Source organism: Euwallacea fornicatus, unplaced genomic scaffold (assembly GCF_040115645.1).
Source record: "Euwallacea fornicatus isolate EFF26 unplaced genomic scaffold, ASM4011564v1 scaffold_41, whole genome shotgun sequence".
NCBI lineage: Eukaryota > Metazoa > Arthropoda > Insecta > Coleoptera > Curculionidae > Euwallacea > Euwallacea fornicatus.
In genome coordinates this window covers 59,836-79,780 of record NW_027096010.1, presented here as the reverse complement: position 1 = coordinate 79,780, position 19,945 = coordinate 59,836, and positions in this window count along the sequence as shown.

Genomic DNA, 19,945 nt, shown 5'->3' with positions numbered 1-19,945 from the left:
GGAGCACATTCGCCAAAGTTACGGAGGTTCAAATCTTGAAAAGTCACGAAAGATGTGTGTTTGAGCACATAAATTACTCGTTTTCTAGAAAACTCACCAAGATACAATGAAGCCTTATTAGTCATGTTAAAGAGCTCGTCGTGGTGATTCTATGGTCAAATTTTGAAGGTATTTGGAGCACATTTACCAAAGTTACGGAGGTTCAAATCTTGAAAAGTCACGACAGATGTGTGTTTGAGCACATAAATTACTCGTTTTCTAGAAAACTCACCAAGATACAATGAAGCCTTATTAGTCATGTTAAAGAGCTCGTCGAGGTGATTCGATGGTCAAATTTTGAAGGCATTTCGAGCTCATTTACCGAAGTTCCTGAGAATCAAATCTTGAAAAGTCACGAAAGATGTGTGTTTGAGCACATAAATTACTCGTTTTCTAGAAAACTCACCAAAACCGAATGAAGCCTTATTATCCATGTTAAAGAGCTCGTCGAGGTGATCCTATGGTCAAATTTTTAAGGCATTTGGAGCTCATTTGCCGAAGTTACAGAGGTTCAAATCTTGAAAAGTCATGAAAGATGTGTGTTTGAGCACATAAATTACTCGTTTTCTAGAAAACTCACCAAAACCGAATGAAGCCTTATTAGCCATGTTAAAGAGCTCGTCGAGGTGATCCTATGGTCAAATTTTGAAGGTATTTGGAGCACATTCGCCAAAGTTACGGAGGTTCAAATCTTGAAAAGTCACGACAGATGTGTGTTTGAGCACATAAATTTCTGGTTTTTTAGAAAACTCACCAAGATACAATGAAGCCTTGTTAGTCATGTTAAAGAGCTCGTCGAGGTGATTCTATGGTCAAATTTTGAAGGTATTTGGAGCACATTCGCCAAAGTTACGGAGGTTCAAATCTTGAAAAGTCACGAAAGATGTGTGTTTGAGCACATAAATTACTCGTTTTCTAGAAAACTCACCAAGATACAATGAAGCCTTATTAGTCATGTTAAAGAGCTCGTCGTGGTGATTCTATGGTCAAATTTTGAAGGTATTTGGAGCACATTTACCAAAGTTACGGAGGTTCAAATCTTGAAAAGTCACGACAGATGTGTGTTTGAGCACATAAATTACTCGTTTTCTAGAAAACTCACCAAGATACAATGAAGCCTTATTAGTCATGTTAAAGAGCTCGTCGAGGTGATTCGATGGTCAAATTTTGAAGGCATTTCGAGCTCATTTACCGAAGTTCCTGAGAATCAAATCTTGAAAAGTCACGAAAGATGTGTGTTTGAGCAAATAAATTACTCGTTTTCTAGAAAACTCACCAAAACCGAATGAAGCCTTATTAGCCATGTTAAAGAGCTCGTCGAGGTGATCCTATGGTCAAATTTTGAAGGCATTTGGAGCTCATTTGCCGAAGTTACAGAGGTTCAAATCTTGAAAAGTCACGACAGATGTGTGTTTGAGCACATAAATTTCTGGTTTTCTAGAAATCTCACCAAGATACAATGAAGCCTTGTTAGTCATGTTAAAGAGCTCGTCGAGGTGATTCTATGGTCAAATTTTGAAGGTATTTGGAGCACATTCGCCAAAGTTACGGAGGTTCAAATCTTGAAAAGTCACGACAGATGTGTGTTTGAGCACATAAATTACTCGTTTTCTAGAAAACTCACCAAAACCGAATGAAGCCTTATTAGCCATGTTAAAGAGCTCGTCGAGGTGATCCTATGGTCAAATTTTGAAGGCATTTGGAGCTCATTTGCCGAAGTTACAGAGGTTCAAATCTTGAAAAGTCACGACAGATGTGTGTTTGAGCACATAAATTACTCGTTTTCTAGAAAACTCACCAAAACCGAATGAAGCCTTATTAGCCATGTTAAAGAGCTCGTCGAGGTGATCCTATGGTCAAATTTTGAAGGCATTTGGAGCTCATTTGCCGAAGTTACAGAGGTTCAAATCTTGAAAAGTCACGACAGATGTGTGTTTGAGCACATAAATTACTCGTTTTCTAGAAAACTCACCAAAACCGAATGAAGCCTTATTAGCCATGTTAAAGAGCTTGTCGAGGTGATCCTATGGTCAAATTTTGAAGGCATTTGGAGCTCATTTGCCGAAGTTACAGAGGTTCAAATCTTGAAAAGTCACGACAGATGTGTGTTTGAGCACATAAATTTCTGGTTTTCTAGAAAACTCACCAAGATACAATGAAGCCTTGTTAGTCATGTTAAAGAGCTCGTCGAGGTGATTCTATGGTCAAATTTTGAAGGTATTTGGAGCACATTCGCCAAAGTTACGGAGGTTCAAATCTTGAAAAGTCACGAAAGATGTGTGTTTGAGCACATAAATTACTCGTTTTCTAGAAAACTCACCAAGATACAATGAAGCCTTATTAGTCATGTTAAAGAGCTCGTCGAGGTGATCCTATGGTCAAATTTTGAAGGCATTTGGAGCTCATTTGCCGAAGTTACAGAGGTTCAAATCTTGAAAAGTCACGACAGATGTGTGTTTGAGCACATAAATTTCTGGTTTTCTAGAAATCTCACCAAGATACAATGAAGCCTTGTTAGTCATGTTAAAGAGCTCGTCGAGGTGATTCTATGGTCAAATTTTGAAGGTATTTGGAGCACATTCGCCAAAGTTACGGAGGTTCAAATCTTGAAAAGTCACGACAGATGTGTGTTTGAGCACATAAATTACTCGTTTTCTAGAAAACTCACCAAAACCGAATGAAGCCTTATTAGCCATGTTAAAGAGCTCGTCGAGGTGATCCTATGGTCAAATTTTGAAGGCATTTGGAGCTCATTTGCCGAAGTTACAGAGGTTCAAATCTTGAAAAGTCACGACAGATGTGTGTTTGAGCACATAAATTACTCGTTTTCTAGAAAACTCACCAAAACCGAATGAAGCCTTATTAGCCATGTTAAAGAGCTCGTCGAGGTGATCCTATGGTCAAATTTTGAAGGCATTTGGAGCTCATTTGCCGAAGTTACAGAGGTTCAAATCTTGAAAAGTCACGACAGATGTGTGTTTGAGCACATAAATTACTCGTTTTCTAGAAAACTCACCAAAACCGAATGAAGCCTTATTAGCCATGTTAAAGAGCTTGTCGAGGTGATCCTATGGTCAAATTTTGAAGGCATTTGGAGCTCATTTGCCGAAGTTACAGAGGTTCAAATCTTGAAAAGTCACGACAGATGTGTGTTTGAGCACATAAATTTCTGGTTTTCTAGAAAACTCACCAAGATACAATGAAGCCTTGTTAGTCATGTTAAAGAGCTCGTCGAGGTGATTCTATGGTCAAATTTTGAAGGTATTTGGAGCACATTCGCCAAAGTTACGGAGGTTCAAATCTTGAAAAGTCACGAAAGATGTGTGTTTGAGCACATAAATTACTCGTTTTCTAGAAAACTCACCAAGATACAATGAAGCCTTATTAGTCATGTTAAAGAGCTCGTCGAGGTGATCCTATGGTCAAATTTTGAAGGCATTTGGAGCTCATTTGCCGAAGTTACAGAGGTTCAAATCTTGAAAAGTCACGACAGATGTGTGTTTGAGCACATAAATTACTCGTTTTCTAGAAAACTCACCAAAACCGAATGAAGCCTTATTAGCCATGTTAAAGAGCTCGTCGAGGTGATCCTATGGTCAAATTTTGAAGGCATTTGGAGCTCATTTGCCGAAGTTACAGAGGTTCAAATCTTGAAAAGTCACGACAGATGTGTGTTTGAGCACATAAATTACTCGTTTTCTAGAAAAATCACCAAAACCGAATGAAGCCTTATTAGCCATGTTAAAGAGCTCGTCGAGGTGATCCTATGGTCAAATTTTTAAGGCATTTGGAGCTCATTTGCCGAAGTTACAGAGGTTCAAATCTTGAAAAGTCATGAAAGATGTGTGTTTGAGCACATAAATTACTCGTTTTCTAGAAAACTAACCAAAACCGAATGAAGCCTTATTAGCCATGTTAAAGAGCTCGTCGAGGTGATCCTATGGTCAAATTTTGAAAGCATTTGGAGCTCATTTGCCGAAGTTACAGAGGTTCAAATCTTGAAAAGTCACGACAGATGTGTGTTTGAGCACATAAATTACTCGTTTTCTAGAAAACTCACCAAAACCGAATGAAGCCTTATTAGCCATGTTAAAGAGCTCGTCGAGGTGATCCTATGGTCAAATTTTGAAGGCATTTGGAGCTCAATTGCCGAAGTTACAGAGGTTCAAATCTTGAAAAGTCACGACAGATGTGTGTTTGAGCACATAAATTACTCGTTTTCTAGAAAACTCACCAAAACCGAATGAAGCCTTATTAGCCATGTTAAAGAGCTTGTCGAGGTGATCCTATGGTCAAATTTTGAAGGCATTTGGAGCTCATTTGCCGAAGTTACAGAGGTTCAAATCTTGAAAAGTCACGACAGATGTGTGTTTGAGCACATAAATTACTCGTTTTCTAGAACACTCACCAAAACCGAATGAAGCCTTATTAGCCATGTTAAAGAGCTTGTCGAGGTGATCCTATGGTCAAATTTTGAAGGCATTTGGAGCTCATTTGCCGAAGTTACAGAGGTTCAAATCTTGAAAAGTCACGACAGATGTGTGTTTGAGCACATAAATTACTCGTTTTCTAGAAAACTCACCAAAACCGAATGAAGCCTTATTAGCCATGTTAAAGAGCTCGTCGAGGTGATCCTATGGTCAAATTTTGAAGGCATTTGGAGCTCAATTGCCGAAGTTACAGAGGTTCAAATCTTGAAAAGTCACGACAGATGTGTGTTTGAGCACATAAATTTCTGGTTTTCTAGAAAACTCACCAAGATACAATGAAGCCTTGTTAGTCATGTTAAAGAGCTCGTCGAGGTGATTCTATGGTCAAATTTTGAAGGTATTTGGAGCACATTCGCCAAAGTTACGGAGGTTCAAATCTTGAAAAGTCACGACAGATGTGTGTTTGAGCACATAAATTACTCGTTTTCTAGAACACTCACCAAAACCGAATGAAGCCTTATTAGCCATGTTAAAGAGCTTGTCGAGGTGATCCTATGGTCAAATTTTGAAGGCATTTGGAGCTCATTTGCCGAAGTTACAGAGGTTCAAATCTTGAAAAGTCACGACAGATGTGTGTTTGAGCACATAAATTACTCGTTTTCTAGAACACTCACCAAAACCGAATGAAGCCTTATTAGCCATGTTAAAGAGCTTGTCGAGGTGATCCTATGGTCAAATTTTGAAGGCATTTGGAGCTCATTTGCCGAAGTTACAGAGGTTCAAATCTTGAAAAGTCACGACAGATGTGTGTTTGAGCACATAAATTACTCGTTTTCTAGAAAACTCACCAAAACCGAATGAAGCCTTATTAGCCATGTTAAAGAGCTCGTCGAGGTGATCCTATGGTCAAATTTTGAAGGCATTTGGAGCTCAATTGCCGAAGTTACAGAGGTTCAAATCTTGAAAAGTCACGACAGATGTGTGTTTGAGCACATAAATTTCTGGTTTTCTAGAAAACTCACCAAGATACAATGAAGCCTTGTTAGTCATGTTAAAGAGCTCGTCGAGGTGATTCTATGGTCAAATTTTGAAGGTATTTGGAGCACATTCGCCAAAGTTACGGAGGTTCAAATCTTGAAAAGTCACGACAGATGTGTGTTTGAGCACATAAATTACTCGTTTTCTAGAAAACTCACCAAAACCGAATGAAGCCTTATTAGCCATGTTAAAGAGCTCGTCGAGGTGATCCTATGGTCAAATTTTGAAGGCATTTGGAGCTCATTTGCCGAAGTTACAGAGGTTCAAATCTTGAAAAGTCACGACAGATGTGTGTTTGAGCACATAAATTACTCGTTTTCTAGAAAACTCACCAAAACCGAATGAAGCCTTATTAGCCATGTTAAAGAGCTCGTCGAGGTGATCCTATGGTCAAATTTTGAAGGCATTTGGAGCTCATTTGCCGAAGTTACAGAGGTTCAAATCTTGAAAAGTCACGACAGATGTGTGTTTGAGCACATAAATTACTCGTTTTCTAGAAAACTCACCAAAACCGAATGAAGCCTTATTAGCCATGTTAAAGAGCTTGTCGAGGTGATCCTATGGTCAAATTTTGAAGGCATTTGGAGCTCATTTGCCGAAGTTACAGAGGTTCAAATCTTGAAAAGTCACGACAGATGTGTGTTTGAGCACATAAATTTCTGGTTTTCTAGAAAACTCACCAAGATACAATGAAGCCTTGTTAGTCATGTTAAAGAGCTCGTCGAGGTGATTCTATGGTCAAATTTTGAAGGTATTTGGAGCACATTCGCCAAAGTTACGGAGGTTCAAATCTTGAAAAGTCACGAAAGATGTGTGTTTGAGCACATAAATTACTCGTTTTCTAGAAAACTCACCAAGATACAATGAAGCCTTATTAGTCATGTTAAAGAGCTCGTCGAGGTGATTCGATGGTCAAATTTTGAAGGCATTTCGAGCTCATTTACCGAAGTTCATGAGAATCAAATCTTGAAAAGTCACGAAAGATGTGTGTTTGAGCACATAAATTACGCGTTTTCTAGAAAACTCACCAAAACCGAATGAAGCCTTATTAGCCATGTTAAAGAGCTCGTCGAGGTGATCCTATGGTCAAATTTTGAAGGCATTTGGAGCTCATTTGCCGAAGTTACAGAGGTTCAAATCTTGAAAAGTCATGAAAGATGTGTGTTTGAGCACATAAATTACTCGTTTTCTAGAAAACTCACCAAAACCAAATGAAGCCTTATTAGCCATGTTAAAGAGCTCGTCGAGGTGATCCTATGGTCAAATTTTGAAGGCATTTGGAGCTCATTTGCCGAAGTTACAGAGATTCAAATCTTGAAAAGTCATGAAAGATGTGTGTTTGAGCACATAAATTACTCGTTTTCTAGAAAATTCACCAAAACCGAATGAAGCCTTATTAGCCATGTTAAAGAGCTCGTCGAGGTGATCCTATGGTCAAATTTTGAAGGCATTTGGAGCTCATTTGCCGAAGTTACAGAGGTTCAAATCTTGAAAAGTCATGAAAGATGTGTGTTTGAGCACATAAATTACTCGTTTTCTAGAAAACTCACCAAAACCAAATGAAGCCTTATTAGCCATGTTAAAGAGCTCGTCGAGGTGATCCTATGGTCAAATTTTGAAGGTATTTGGAGCTCATTTGCCGAAGTTACAGAGGTTCAAATCTTGAAAAGTCATGAAAGATGTGTGTTTGAGCACATAAATTACTCGTTTTCTAGAAAACTCACCAAAACCAAATGAAGCCTTATTAGTCATGTTAAAGAGCTCGTCGAGGTGATCCTATGGTCAAATTTTGAAGGTATTTGGAGCACATTTGCCAAAGTTACGGAGGTTCAAATCTTGAAAAGTCACGACAGATGTGTGTTTGAGCACATAAATTACTGGCTTTCTAGAAAATTCACCAAGATACAATGAAGCCTTATTAGCCATGTTAAAGAGCTCGTCGAGGTGATCCTATGGTCAAATTTTGAAGGCATTTGGAGCTCATTTGCCGAAGTTACAGAGGTTCAAAACTTGAAAAGTCACGAGAGATGTGTGTTTGAGCACATAAATTACTCGTTTTCTAGAAAACCCACCAAGATACAATGAAGCCTTATTAGTCATTTTAAAGAGCTCGTCAAGGTGATTCTATGGTCAAATTTTGAAGGTATTTGGAGCACATTTGCCAAAGTTACGGAGGTCCAAATCTTGAAAAGTCACGAAAAATGTGTGTTTGAGCACATAAATTACTCGTTTTCTGGAAAACTCACCAAAACCGAATGAAGCATTATTAGCCATGTCAAAGAGCTCGTCAAGGTGATTCTCTGGTCAAATTTTGAAGGTATTTGGAGCACATTTGCCAAAGTTACGGAGGTCCAAATCTTGAAAAGTCACGAAAAATGTGTGTTTGAGCACATAAATTACTGGTTTTCTAGAAAACTCACCAAAACCGAATGAAGCCTTATTAGCCATGTTAAAGAGCTCGTCGAGGTGATCCTATTGTCAAATTTTGAAGGCATTTGGAGCTCATTTGCCGAAGTTACAGAGGTTCAAAACTTGAAAAGTCACGAGAGATGTGTGTTTGAGCACATAAATTACTCGTTTTCTAGAAAACCCACCAAGATACAATGAAGCCTTTTTAGTTATGTTAAAGAGCTCATCGAGTTGATTCTGTGGTCAAATTTTGAAGGCATTTGGAGCTCATTTGCCAAAGTTACAGAGGTTCAAATCTTGAAAAGTCATGAAAGATGTGTGTTTGAGCACATAAATTACTCGTTTAATAGAAAATTCACCAAGATACAATGAAGCCTTATTAGCCATGTTAAAGAGCTCGTCGAGGTGATCCTATGGTCAAATTTGGAAGGTATTTGGAGCACATTTGCCGAAGTTACATAGGTTCAAATCTTGAAAAGTCATGAAAGATGTGTGTTTGAGCACATAAATTACTCGTTTTCTAGAAAACTCACCAAAACCCAATGAAACCTTATTAGCCATGTTAAAGAGCTCGTCGTGGTGATTCTATGGTCAAAGTTTGAAGGTATTTAGAGCACATTTACCAAAGTTACGGAGGTTCAAATCTTGAAAAGTCACGACAGATGTGTGTTTGAGCACATAAATTACGCGTTTTCTAGAAAACTCACCAAAACCGAATGAAGCCTTATTAGCCATGTTAAAGAGCTCGTCGAGGTGATCCTATGGTCAAATTTTGAAGGCATTTGGAGCTCATTTGCCGAAGTTACAGAGGTTCAAATCTTGAAAAGTCATGAAAGATGTGTGTTTGAGCACATAAATTACTCGTTTTCTAGAAAACCCACCAAGATACAATGAAGCCTTATTAGTCATTTTAAAGAGCTCGTCAAGGTGATTCTATGGTCAAATTTTGAAGGTATTTGGAGCACATTTGCCAAAGTTACGGAGGTCCAAATCTTGAAAAGTCACGAAAAATGTGTGTTTGAGCACATAAATTACTCGTTTTCTGGAAAACTCACCAAAACCGAATGAAGCCTTATTAGCCATGTTAAAGAGCTCGTCGAGGTGATCCTATGGTCAAATTTTGAAGGCATTTGGAGCTCATTTGCCGAAGTTACAGAGGTTCAAAACTTGAAAAGTCACGAGAGATGTGTGTTTGAGCACATAAATTACTCGTTTTCTAGAAAACTCACCAAGATACAATGAAGCCTTATTAGTCATGTTAAAGAGCTCGTCGAGGTGATTCTATGGTCAAATTTTGAAGGTATTTGGAGCACATTCGCCAAAGTTACGGAGGTTCAAATCTTGAAAAGTCACGAAAGATGTGTGTTTGAGCACATAAATTACTCGTTTTCTAGAAAACTCACCAAGATACAATGAAGCCTTATTAGTCATGTTAAAGAGCTCGTCGAGGTGATTCGATGGTCAAATTTTGAAGGCATTTCGAGCTCATTTACCGAAGTTCCTGAGAATCAAATCTTGAAAAGTCACGAAAGATGTGTGTTTGAGCACATAAATTACTCGTTTTCTAGAAAACTCACCAAAACCGAATGAAGCCTTATTAGCCATGTTAAAGAGCTCGTCGAGGTGATCCTATGGTCAAATTTTGAAGGCATTTGGAGCTCATTTGCCGAAGTTACAGAGGTTCAAATCTTGAAAAGTCACGACAGATGTGTGTTTGAGCACATAAATTACTCGTTTTCTAGAAAACTCACCAAAACCGAATGAAGCCTTATTAGCCATGTTAAAGAGCTCGTCGAGGTGATCCTATGGTCAAATTTTGAAGGCATTTGGAGCTCATTTGCCGAAGTTACAGAGGTTCAAATCTTGAAAAGTCACGACAGATGTGTGTTTGAGCACATAAATTACTCGTTTTCTAGAAAACTCACCAAAACCGAATGAAGCCTTATTAGCCATGTTAAAGAGCTCGTCGAGGTGATCCTATGGTCAAATTGTGAAGGCATTTGGAGCTCAATTGCCGAAGTTACAGAGGTTCAAATCTTGAAAAGTCACGACAGATGTGTGTTTGAGCACATAAATTTCTGGTTTTCTAGAAAACTCACCAAGATACAATGAAGCCTTGTTAGTCATGTTAAAGAGCTCGTCGAGGTGATTCTATGGTCAAATTTTGAAGGTATTTGAAGCACATTCGCCAAAGTTACGGAGGTTCAAATCTTGAAAAGTCACGAAAGATGTGTGTTTGAGCACATAAATTACTCGTTTTCTAGAAAACTCACCAAAACCGAATGAAGCCTTATTAGCCATGTTAAAGAGCTCGTCGACGTGATTCTATGGTCAACTTTTGAAGGCATTTGGAGCTCATTTGCCGAAGTTACAGAGGTTCAAATCTTGAAAACTCACGACAGATGTGTGTTTGAGCACATAAATTACTTGTTTTCTAGAAAACTCACCAAGATACAATGAAGCCTTATTAGTCAAGTTAAAGAGCTCGTCGAGGTGATTCGATGGTCAAATTTTGAAGGCATTTCGAGCTCATTTACCGAAGTTCATGAGAATCAAATCTTGAAAAGTCACGAAAGATGTGTGTTTGAGCACATAAATTACTCGTTTTCTAGAAAACTCACCAAAACCGAATGAAGCCTTACTAGCCATGTTAAAGAGCTCGTCGAGGTGATCCTATGGTCAAATTTTGAAGGCATTTGGAGCTCATTTGCCGAAGTTACAGAGGTTCAAATCTTGAAAAGTCACGACAGATGTGTGTTTGAGCACATAAATTACTCGTTTTCTAGAAAACTCACCAAGATACAATGAAGCCTTATTAGTCAAGTTAAAGAGCTCGTCGAGGTGATTCGATGGTCAAATTTTGAAGGCATTTCGTGCTCATTTACCGAAGTTCCTGAGAATCAAATCTTGAAAAGTCACGAAAGATGTGTGTTTGAGCACATAAATTTCTGGTTTTCTAGAAAACTCACCAAGATACAATGAAGCCTTGTTAGTCATGTTAAAGAGCTCGTCGAGGTGATTCTATGGTCAAATTTTGAAGGTATTTGGAGCACATTCGCCAAAGTTACGGAGGTTCAAATCTTGAAAAGTCACGAAAGATGTGTGTTTGAGCACATAAATTACTCGTTTTCTAGAAAACTCACCAAGATACAATGAAGCCTTATTAGTCATGTTAAAGAGCTCGTCGAGGTGATTCGATGGTCAAATTTTGAAGGCATTTCGAGCTCATTTACCGAAGTTCCTGAGAATCAAATCTTGAAAAGTCACGAAAGATGTGTGTTTGAGCACATAAATTACTCGTTTTCTAGAAAACTCACCAAAACCGAATGAAGCCTTATTAGCCATGTTAAAGAGCTCGTCGAGGTGATCCTATGGTCAAATTTTGAAGGCATTTCGAGCTCATTTACCGAAGTTCCTGAGAATCAAATCTTGAAAAGTCACGAAAGATGTGTGTTTGAGCACATAAATTACTCGTTTTCTAGAAAACTCACCAAAACCGAATGAAGCCTTATTATCCATGTTAAAGAGCTCGTCGAGGTGATCCTATGGTCAAATTTTGAAGGTATTTGGAGCACATTTACCAAAGTTACGGAGGTTCAAATCTTGAAAAGTCACGACAGATGTGTGTTTGAGCACATAAATTACTCGTTTTCTAGAAAACTCACCAAGATACAATGAAGCCTTATTAGTCATGTTAAAGAGCTCGTCGAGGTGATTCGATGGTCAAATTTTGAAGGCATTTCGAGCTCATTTACCGAAGTTCCTGAGAATCAAATCTTGAAAAGTCACGAAAGATGTGTGTTTGAGCACATAAATTACTCGTTTTCTAGAAAACTCACCAAGATACAATGAAGCCTTGTTAGTCATGTTAAAGAGCTCGTCGAGGTGATTCTATGGTCAAATTTTGAAGGTATTTGGAGCACATTCGCCAAAGTTACGGAGGTTCAAATCTTGAAAAGTCACGAAAGATGTGTGTTTGAGCACATAAATTACTCGTTTTCTGGAAAACTCACCAAAACCGAATGAAGCCTTATTAGCCATGTTAAAGAGCTCGTCGAGGTGATCCTATGGTCAAATTTTGAAGGCATTTGGAGCTCATTTGCCGAAGTTACAGAGGTTCAAAACTTGAAAAGTCACGAGAGATGTGTGTTTGAGCACATAAATTACTCGTTTTCTAGAAAACTCACCAAGATACAATGAAGCCTTATTAGTCATGTTAAAGAGCTCGTCGAGGTGATTCTATGGTCAAATTTTGAAGGTATTTGGAGCACATTCGCCAAAGTTACGGAGGTTCAAATCTTGAAAAGTCACGAAAGATGTGTGTTTGAGCACATAAATTACTCGTTTTCTAGAAAACTCACCAAGATACAATGAAGCCTTATTAGTCATGTTAAAGAGCTCGTCGAGGTGATTCGATGGTCAAATTTTGAAGGCATTTCGAGCTCATTTACCGAAGTTCCTGAGAATCAAATCTTGAAAAGTCACGAAAGATGTGTGTTTGAGCACATAAATTACTCGTTTTCTAGAAAACTCACCAAAACCGAATGAAGCCTTATTAGCCATGTTAAAGAGCTCGTCGAGGTGATCCTATGGTCAAATTTTGAAGGCATTTGGAGCTCATTTGCCGAAGTTACAGAGGTTCAAATCTTGAAAAGTCACGACAGATGTGTGTTTGAGCACATAAATTACTCGTTTTCTAGAAAACTCACCAAAACCGAATGAAGCCTTATTAGCCATGTTAAAGAGCTCGTCGAGGTGATCCTATGGTCAAATTTTGAAGGCATTTGGAGCTCATTTGCCGAAGTTACAGAGGTTCAAATCTTGAAAAGTCACGACAGATGTGTGTTTGAGCACATAAATTACTCGTTTTCTAGAAAACTCACCAAAACCGAATGAAGCCTTATTAGCCATGTTAAAGAGCTCGTCGAGGTGATCCTATGGTCAAATTGTGAAGGCATTTGGAGCTCAATTGCCGAAGTTACAGAGGTTCAAATCTTGAAAAGTCACGACAGATGTGTGTTTGAGCACATAAATTTCTGGTTTTCTAGAAAACTCACCAAGATACAATGAAGCCTTGTTAGTCATGTTAAAGAGCTCGTCGAGGTGATTCTATGGTCAAATTTTGAAGGTATTTGAAGCACATTCGCCAAAGTTACGGAGGTTCAAATCTTGAAAAGTCACGAAAGATGTGTGTTTGAGCACATAAATTACTCGTTTTCTAGAAAACTCACCAAAACCGAATGAAGCCTTATTAGCCATGTTAAAGAGCTCGTCGACGTGATTCTATGGTCAACTTTTGAAGGCATTTGGAGCTCATTTGCCGAAGTTACAGAGGTTCAAATCTTGAAAACTCACGACAGATGTGTGTTTGAGCACATAAATTACTTGTTTTCTAGAAAACTCACCAAGATACAATGAAGCCTTATTAGTCAAGTTAAAGAGCTCGTCGAGGTGATTCGATGGTCAAATTTTGAAGGCATTTCGAGCTCATTTACCGAAGTTCCTGAGAATCAAATCTTGAAAAGTCACGAAAGATGTGTGTTTGAGCACATAAATTTCTGGTTTTCTAGAAAACTCACCAAGATACAATGAAGCCTTGTTAGTCATGTTAAAGAGCTCGTCGAGGTGATTCTATGGTCAAATTTTGAAGGTATTTGGAGCACATTCGCCAAAGTTACGGAGGTTCAAATCTTGAAAAGTCACGAAAGATGTGTGTTTGAGCACATAAATTACTCGTTTTCTAGAAAACTCACCAAGATACAATGAAGCCTTATTAGTCATGTTAAAGAGCTCGTCGAGGTGATTCGATGGTCAAATTTTGAAGGCATTTCGAGCTCATTTACCGAAGTTCCTGAGAATCAAATCTTGAAAAGTCACGAAAGATGTGTGTTTGAGCACATAAATTACTCGTTTTCTAGAAAACTCACCAAAACCGAATGAAGCCTTATTAGCCATGTTAAAGAGCTCGTCGAGGTGATCCTATGGTCAAATTTTGAAGGCATTTCGAGCTCATTTACCGAAGTTCCTGAGAATCAAATCTTGAAAAGTCACGAAAGATGTGTGTTTGAGCACATAAATTACTCGTTTTCTAGAAAACTCACCAAAACCGAATGAAGCCTTATTATCCATGTTAAAGAGCTCGTCGAGGTGATCCTATGGTCAAATTTTGAAGGTATTTGGAGCACATTTACCAAAGTTACGGAGGTTCAAATCTTGAAAAGTCACGACAGATGTGTGTTTGAGCACATAAATTACTCGTTTTCTAGAAAACTCACCAAGATACAATGAAGCCTTATTAGTCATGTTAAAGAGCTCGTCGAGGTGATTCGATGGTCAAATTTTGAAGGCATTTCGAGCTCATTTACCGAAGTTCCTGAGAATCAAATCTTGAAAAGTCACGAAAGATGTGTGTTTGAGCACATAAATTACTCGTTTTCTAGAAAACTCACCAAGATACAATGAAGCCTTGTTAGTCATGTTAAAGAGCTCGTCGAGGTGATTCTATGGTCAAATTTTGAAGGTATTTGGAGCACATTCGCCAAAGTTACGGAGGTTCAAATCTTGAAAAGTCACGAAAGATGTGTGTTTGAGCACATAAATTACTCGTTTTCTAGAAAACTCACCAAGATACAATGAAGCCTTATTAGTCATGTTAAAGAGCTCGTCGTGGTGATTCTATGGTCAAATTTTGAAGGTATTTGGAGCACATTTACCAAAGTTACGGAGGTTCAAATCTTGAAAAGTCACGACAGATGTGTGTTTGAGCACATAAATTACTCGTTTTCTAGAAAACTCACCAAGATACAATGAAGCCTTATTAGTCATGTTAAAGAGCTCGTCGAGGTGATTCGATGGTCAAATTTTGAAGGCATTTCGAGCTCATTTACCGAAGTTCCTGAGAATCAAATCTTGAAAAGTCACGAAAGATGTGTGTTTGAGCACATAAATTACTCGTTTTCTAGAAAACTCACCAAAACCGAATGAAGCCTTATTATCCATGTTAAAGAGCTCGTCGAGGTGATCCTATGGTCAAATTTTTAAGGCATTTGGAGCTCATTTGCCGAAGTTACAGAGGTTCAAATCTTGAAAAGTCATGAAAGATGTGTGTTTGAGCACATAAATTACTCGTTTTCTAGAAAACTCACCAAAACCGAATGAAGCCTTATTAGCCATGTTAAAGAGCTCGTCGAGGTGATCCTATGGTCAAATTTTGAAGGCATTTGGAGCTCAATTGTCGAAGTTACAGAGGTTCAAATCTTGAAAAGTCACGACAGATGTGTGTTTGAGCACATAAATTTCTGGTTTTCTAGAAAACTCACCAAGATACAATGAAGCCTTGTTAGTCATGTTAAAGAGCTCGTCGAGGTGATTCTATGGTCAAATTTTGAAGGTATTTGGAGCACATTCGCCAAAGTTACGGAGGTTCAAATCTTGAAAAGTCACGACAGATGTGTGTTTGAGCACATAAATTTCTGGTTTTCTAGAAAACTCACCAAGATACAATGAAGCCTTGTTAGTCATGTTAAAGAGCTCGTCGAGGTGATTCTATGGTCAAATTTTGAAGGTATTTGGAGCACATTCGCCAAAGTTACGGAGGTTCAAATCTTGAAAAGTCACGAAAGATGTGTGTTTGAGCACATAAATTACTCGTTTTCTAGAAAACTCACCAAGATACAATGAAGCCTTATTAGTCATGTTAAAGAGCTCGTCGTGGTGATTCTATGGTCAAATTTTGAAGGTATTTGGAGCACATTTACCAAAGTTACGGAGGTTCAAATCTTGAAAAGTCACGACAGATGTGTGTTTGAGCACATAAATTACTCGTTTTCTAGAAAACTCACCAAGATACAATGAAGCCTTATTAGTCATGTTAAAGAGCTCGTCGAGGTGATTCGATGGTCAAATTTTGAAGGCATTTCGAGCTCATTTACCGAAGTTCCTGAGAATCAAATCTTGAAAAGTCACGAAAGATGTGTGTTTGAGCAAATAAATTACTCGTTTTCTAGAAAACTCACCAAAACCGAATGAAGCCTTATTAGCCATGTTAAAGAGCTCGTCGAGGTGATCCTATGGTCAAATTTTGAAGGCATTTGGAGCTCATTTGCCGAAGTTACAGAGGTTCAAATCTTGAAAAGTCACGACAGATGTGTGTTTGAGCACATAAATTTCTGGTTTTCTAGAAATCTCACCAAGATACAATGAAGCCTTGTTAGTCATGTTAAAGAGCTCGTCGAGGTGATTCGATGGTCAAATTTTGAAGGCATTTCGAGATCATTTACCGAAGTTCATGAGAATCAAATCTTGAAAAGTCACGAAAGATGTGTGTTTGAGCACATAAATTACTCGTTTTCTAGAAAACTCACCAAAACCGAATGAAGCCTTATTAGCCATGTTAAAGAGCTCGTCGAGGTGATCCTATGGTCAAATTTTGAAGGCATTTGGAGCTCATTTGCCGAAGTTACAGAGGTTCAAATCTTGAAAAGTCACGACAGATGTGTGTTTGAGCACATAAATTACTCGTTTTCTAGAAAACTCACCAAGATACAATGAAGCCTTATTAGTCATGTTAAAGAGCTCGTCGAGGTGATCCTATGGTCAAATTTTGAAGGCATTTGGAGCTCATTTGCCGAAGTTACAGAGGTTCAAATCTTGAAAAGTCATGAAAGATGTGTGTTTGAGCACATAAATTACTCGTTTTCTAGAAAACTCACCAAAACCGAATGAAGCCTTATTAGCCATGTTAAAGAGCTCGTCGAGGTGATCCTATGGTCAAATTTTGAAGGCATTTCGAGCTCATTTACCGAAGTTCCTGAGAATCAAATCTTGAAAAGTCACGAAAGATGTGTGTTTGAGCACATAAATTACTCGTTTTCTAGAAAACTCACCAAAACCGAATGAAGCCTTATTAGCCATGTTAAAGAGCTCGTCGAGGTGATCCTATGGTCAAATTTTGAAGGCATTTCGAGCTCATTTACCGAAGTTCCTGAGAATCAAATCTTGAAAAGTCACGAAAGATGTGTGTTTGAGCACATAAATTACTCGTTTTCTAGAAAACTCACCAAAACCGAATGAAGCCTTATTATCCATGTTAAAGAGCTCGTCGAGGTGATCCTATGGTCAAATTTTGAAGGTATTTGGAGCACATTTACCAAAGTTACGGAGGTTCAAATCTTGAAAAGTCACGACAGATGTGTGTTTGAGCACATAAATTACTCGTTTTCTAGAAAACTCACCAAGATACAATGAAGCCTTATTAGTCATGTTAAAGAGCTCGTCGAGGTGATTCGATGGTCAAATTTTGAAGGCATTTCGAGCTCATTTACCGAAGTTCCTGAGAATCAAATCTTGAAAAGTCACGAAAGATGTGTGTTTGAGCACATAAATTACTCGTTTTCTAGAAAACTCACCAAGATACAATGAAGCCTTGTTAGTCATGTTAAAGAGCTCGTCGAGGTGATTCTATGGTCAAATTTTGAAGGTATTTGGAGCACATTCGCCAAAGTTACGGAGGTTCAAATCTTGAAAAGTCACGAAAGATGTGTGTTTGAGCACATAAATTACTCGTTTTCTAGAAAACTCACCAAGATACAATGAAGCCTTATTAGTCATGTTAAAGAGCTCGTCGTGGTGATTCTATGGTCAAATTTTGAAGGTATTTGGAGCACATTTACCAAAGTTACGGAGGTTCAAATCTTGAAAAGTCACGACAGATGTGTGTTTGAGCACATAAATTACTCGTTTTCTAGAAAACTCACCAAGATACAATGAAGCCTTATTAGTCATGTTAAAGAGCTCGTCGAGGTGATTCGATGGTCAAATTTTGAAGGCATTTCGAGCTCATTTACCGAAGTTCCTGAGAATCAAATCTTGAAAAGTCACGAAAGATGTGTGTTTGAGCACATAAATTACTCGTTTTCTAGAAAACTCACCAAAACCGAATGAAGCCTTATTATCCATGTTAAAGAGCTCGTCGAGGTGATCCTATGGTCAAATTTTTAAGGCATTTGGAGCTCATTTGCCGAAGTTACAGAGGTTCAAATCTTGAAAAGTCATGAAAGATGTGTGTTTGAGCACATAAATTACTCGTTTTCTAGAAAACTCACCAAAACCGAATGAAGCCTTATTAGCCATGTTAAAGAGCTCGTCGAGGTGATCCTATGGTCAAATTTTGAAGGTATTTGGAGCACATTCGCCAAAGTTACGGAGGTTCAAATCTTGAAAAGTCACGACAGATGTGTGTTTGAGCACATAAATTTCTGGTTTTTTAGAAAACTCACCAAGATACAATGAAGCCTTGTTAGTCATGTTAAAGAGCTCGTCGAGGTGATTCTATGGTCAAATTTTGAAGGTATTTGGAGCACATTCGCCAAAGTTACGGAGGTTCAAATCTTGAAAAGTCACGAAAGATGTGTGTTTGAGCACATAAATTACTCGTTTTCTAGAAAACTCACCAAGATACAATGAAGCCTTATTAGTCATGTTAAAGAGCTCGTCGTGGTGATTCTATGGTCAAATTTTGAAGGTATTTGGAGCACATTTACCAAAGTTACGGAGGTTCAAATCTTGAAAAGTCACGACAGATGTGTGTTTGAGCACATAAATTACTCGTTTTCTAGAAAACTCACCAAGATACAATGAAGCCTTATTAGTCATGTTAAAGAGCTCGTCGAGGTGATTCGATGGTCAAATTTTGAAGGCATTTCGAGCTCATTTACCGAAGTTCCTGAGAATCAAATCTTGAAAAGTCACGAAAGATGTGTGTTTGAGCAAATAAATTACTCGTTTTCTAGAAAACTCACCAAAACCGAATGAAGCCTTATTAGCCATGTTAAAGAGCTCGTCGAGGTGATCCTATGGTCAAATTTTGAAGGCATTTGGAGCTCATTTGCCGAAGTTACAGAGGTTCAAATCTTGAAAAGTCACGACAGATGTGTGTTTGAGCACATAAATTTCTGGTTTTCTAGAAATCTCACCAAGATACAATGAAGCCTTGTTAGTCATGTTAAAGAGCTCGTCGAGGTGATTCGATGGTCAAATTTTGAAGGCATTTCGAGATCATTTACCGAAGTTCATGAGAATCAAATCTTGAAAAGTCACGAAAGATGTGTGTTTGAGCACATAAATTACTCGTTTTCTAGAAAACTCACCAAAACCGAATGAAGCCTTATTAGCCATGTTAAAGAGCTCGTCGAGGTGATCCTATGGTCAAATTTTGAAGGCATTTGGAGCTCATTTGCCGAAGTTACAGAGGTTCAAATCTTGAAAAGTCACGACAGATGTGTGTTTGAGCACATAAATTACTCGTTTTCTAGAAAACTCACCAAGATACAATGAAGCCTTATTAGTCATGTTAAAGAGCTCGTCGAGGTGATCCTATGGTCAAATTTTGAAGGCATTTGGAGCTCATTTGCCGAAGTTACAGAGGTTCAAATCTTGAAAAGTCATGAAAGATGTGTGTTTGAGCACATAAATTACTCGTTTTCTAGAAAACTCACCAAAACCGAATGAAGCCTTATTAGCCATGTTAAAGAGCTCGTCGAGGTGATCCTATGGTCAAATTTTTAAGGCATTTGGAGCTCATTTGCCGAAGTTACAGAGGTTCAAATCTTGAAAAGTCATGAAAGATGTGTGTTTGAGCACATAAATTACTCGTTTTCTAGAAAACTCACCAAAACCGACTGAAGCCTTATTAGCCATGTTAAAGAGCTCGTCGAGGTGATCCTATGGTCAAATTTTGAAGGTATTTGGAGCACATTCGCCAAAGTTACGGAGGTTCAAATCTTGAAAAGTCACGACAGATGTGTGTTTGAGCACATAAATTTCTGGTTTTTTAGAAAACTCACCAAGATACAATGAAGCCTTGTTAGTCATGTTAAAGAGCTCGTCGAGGTGATTCTATGGTCAAATTTTGAAGGTATTTGGAGCACATTCGCCAAAGTTACGGAGGTTCAAATCTTGAAAAGTCACGAAAGATGTGTGTTTGAGCACATAAATTACTCGTTTTCTAGAAAACTCACCAAGATACAATG